The following is a 3973-nucleotide window of genomic DNA, read 5'->3' as shown; positions in this document are numbered from 1 at the left end:
CAGAAAAAATGAAACAGAGGGGAATGAAATCCCAAGAGGCTGGCAGGAAAGGCAGCTGTGTGTTGAAGAAGCAGATAAAGCTGTTTGTCTGCTTGGTCCCAGCAAACAGCCCCTTGATGTTCCCCTTAGCTTGGCAAGCACAGCAGTCAGTGCCAAGAACACCCCTGTGGACTCTTCGTGCCTCTGGACTGCTCCCACTTGGCAAAGTCCTGCTGCCTTGTGATAAAGCGAAAAGGGCAGAAAGCTTGCATGTTCTTGGAATGGGCCTGGTAGGCTTTGCCATGAAATAAAGTGAAGCATTAGGCACAGGAACAGCTGATGCCGAATAGTGGAATTATTTCTTTTATGGAGGGAGAACTGATCACATCAACTTCCACATGCCCCTCCCTCTGACCCCCTTCAGTCTCTCACACACCCTCATTTCCCCCCTCCGCCAACCCTCTCACAAACATGTTCTCTCTCATTTTCTGTTCTCTGCTGTTGTTCATTGGCTCCAGCCCTTTCAGAGTGCAAAACCAATTGGACTCTGTCCATGGACCTAAATGGGTGTTGGATCAGGCCTGCTATTCCATTTTCCTGTGGAAAAACATCTGTAACTTTATCTTGTTGGCATCAGAGGAGAAGCCAAGTGAACAGGAGAAGCCAAGCTGTGGGTCCGGTTCTCAGTGTCACAGGTGGTAGACGCTAGCACTAGAGGTCACATTGTTCGATTTGACCCTTGGCCACACCCAAGATCAGCTTTGGGTCCCATCTTACTGTCACTTATGGCCCTGCAGTGAGCTGTGTACATTTAGTCAAAGTTGGACAAAGAGCTTTTCCGCTCCAGAGACCCAGGCACACTGAGGTGCTGCACACCTATTGTTGTACAATGAGTTTGCCTGGGTCAAGTCACATCGTGTTCTCATATATGGCAAGTAAGCCCATTTCTAGTGCTTGCAAATTAGGGAGCCTGTTGCCCTGCTGATGGGATCTCAGCAAGGTTTAGCCAAAACAGGACCTGTCTCAGTGTGGCCCTTTTTCAACTTCAGAGCCTTTTTCAACTTTAAATGAGAGGTTCACACAAGGCTAGTCTCCAACTAGTTCAGAATAAGGGAGCGTTAACGCTTGTCCTTTAAAGCTAGCGCTGGGGCCAACCAGCATAGTTCCGAATGGGAGCTAGAGGTTAACTATCCCAAAGTTTAGGGGGAAACTGTATTGGGCGAGAAATCTACCACAAAGTCTGGATCCTGATCTGAATTTCCTCAAAGTTTGAGGTTTTGGTTTGGGCCCTGTAACAGGGTTCTGGCTAGGAGAAAGAAGCCAGGCCTGTTAGCCCTGTTCCAGAGGAAAAAGGGTTAGCTGGGCTGGCTGACGGGTCACACCGTATTTACCAGAGGGAATCCACCTGCAGGCCTGGGTAGCCAGCCAGCCCTGTAAAGCTGGCTAAGAGACGGGGCTCTAGATTCCTGCTGGCTGGGAAGCTAGTAGTCTCCAAGAGTGTTGGTCTCTGTAAATACTTGTAACTAGTAGGTGGTAGGAACAGACACAAACAATACAAGGACACAGGTGCTGCACCTCGGTTGGTCTCTGGGTGTTTTTGGGGCCTAGGCCACCGAGGGCCAGGTTACAGGTCCGGTAGCTGTATAAAAGTAAAGTTTTGCTCTGTTTGTGGAACAAGCTTCTGCTAATCCAGTGGGCTGAGCTTTGCTTTTGCTGCTGCTTGTTGAAACAGTCCCTGGAGCCTCTTATTTTTGGCCTTTGTTAGTTGAACAACTACAAGGCTGGGGACAGAGTGTTCTTGAGACCAATGGTTGAACAGGAGGAGAGCTTTAATAGCAGTGCCATGTGAATGTGTCCCCTGTGCCCCAGTGTGATGGGGACTAGGAGCATGGAAGCGATAGCAGTATTAGTGCCTGAGACAGAGGAAATCTCTTAGAATTATTCTCCATTGATGCCACTCTGCATAATATGCACCAGGCCACTGAGGACCTCTGGCTTTATGTTAAGCCTGATAGATGAGTAAATAGAGGTATGGAGTGATTAAATGACTTACCCATGGTCACATAGTGAATCAGTGACAAAGAGAGGAATTAGAACCCTAGAGTCCTAAATTCCTCATCTCTTTCTGTGAGCATTAGACCACATTGCTTCTTATTTTCCCAATTCCTTGGCTTCCCCAAATTCCTTTGTCACAGCCACACATGGCCATACATGGAACATGATGTGTCTTTTATTTTTTATTCTTTTGGAAGGCCTGCTCCTGGGAGGGGCTAGGTCCCCTGAACTGCCAAGTGCTCAGAACCTCACAGTCTGTTCTGTAATATTTTCCACATCTAGAAATGTCTTTAGTGCAGCCTCTTTTAAGTGGCAACTTTATTCTTTCGCTCACCATTAGAACTCTAGTATCATCCCCTTGTAACAAGTCAGTGGGTGGGTTTTGCAAACCCCTATTTGGCGTGCTGCAAGTAATAACATCTGTCGTGATCAATATTTAAAGCCAATTCCTATGCTTAAAAAGCTACAGTAAAACCATCAGATCCCCAATGAATAGCTAAATAATTCACAGGGGTTGCTCTAATGTCTTTAAGCCTCCAGCACTTGAAAGCTAGCAAAAAATTCTTAGTAAAGTTGTTGCAGCGGAGGCAGGGTAGACAGCTGGATCATGTTTATTACAAGCTGCTGTAGTGAAAATGGTGCAGCCTCAAGTTATGGTGGCATACTGGATTTGCTGATATATCTGAAAAAAATAGTGTATTTTAAATGTTTTTTTTTGGTACTGTTCTTTGTGTCCCTTTTTGGGGGGCTTGAGCTGGCTAACAGCTGGCAGCTAATGTATACATGTCCTACCCTTTACGTTTCAAAAGTTGCAGAAGCTGAGCCATACATCATGTCCACCTCACAGCCACTGCAAGGTTAAAGTCAAGAAACAAAGTGTATTAACATCAAGGACAGATACAAGTATGTTCCAGCAAAGAATTAGCCTAATGGAAATACTGTTGTCCTAACACTGGTCTGAGATACTGAAAACCTGAAATTGGGGGCAGGGACTGTCTTTTGGTTCTGTGTTTGGCCAGCTCCTCAGAATGGGGTCCCTGGTCCATGACTAGGGCTCCCAGGTGCTATGCCTCAGCTAACCAATAATAACATGATGTAGCATCACCATTGCTAGCAGAAGATCTCTGGAGTGTTAGAGCAGATGGTCAGGGTTTATTATCCAGTTGTTTTGCCATAGCATGTAGGGTCCCCCCCACACCAGTACCCGGGCCCTACTGCACTATACAGCGCCCACCCCAAGGCAGTCTCTGCCCTCGTGCAGTGGCTCATGTTGGCCTAAGGGAAAAACGGCGCTACCGGACCCTCGTTAGGGGTGTATGGGGCTCTTCAGAGGCAGTTTCAGGTCAATGGCTGGCCGCAGCTCTGCCAAAGGAGAGCGGGGGCGGAGGGGCAGGTGAATGAAATGAGTCCCACAGTCCTGCCCCCCGCAATGCCGAGTTTTGAGCTGGTCTGTGCGGATGAAACACTCAAGTCTGAGCCGGATCGCCGGCACGTGGGTCCAAGGGCGCCAGCGCCGAGCACCGGGGGGGTGGGCAGTAGGAGGGTCCCGGGTCCTGGCCGGTGTGTCAGAGCTGGCTGGGGAGAGGCCGGCCGGGGGAAAGGTGCCTTGCTCCTTTAAATCGCGGGAGCTGAGCGCGATCGCCGGCCGCAGGGCTGAGCTCAGGTTGCGGGAGCCGAGCGCGATCGCCGGCCGCAGGGCTGAGCTCAGGTTGCGGGAGCCCCGGGTGCGGCGGGATTCACCCCCTCCCCAGAGCTCAGCACGTTGCGGGGACGATGGGTTGAGCAGCCGCTGGCACCGCCTCCCCCGGGCGCCTGCTCCGCAGCAGCAGCACCTGGGGACAGCGCCCCTGCGGCGGCAGCTGCCGGGCTCCCCACGCGGTGCCTGCCTGGGCCCGGCCCGGTTTGCATTTGCTGCCCTCGGCCCGAGCCGGACGCGGCG

This window comes from Gopherus evgoodei, chromosome 14 (assembly GCF_007399415.2).
Source record: "Gopherus evgoodei ecotype Sinaloan lineage chromosome 14, rGopEvg1_v1.p, whole genome shotgun sequence".
NCBI lineage: Eukaryota > Metazoa > Chordata > Testudines > Testudinidae > Gopherus > Gopherus evgoodei.
The sequence above is the reverse complement of the archived record's forward strand: the minus strand, read 5'-3'. Positions refer to the sequence as shown.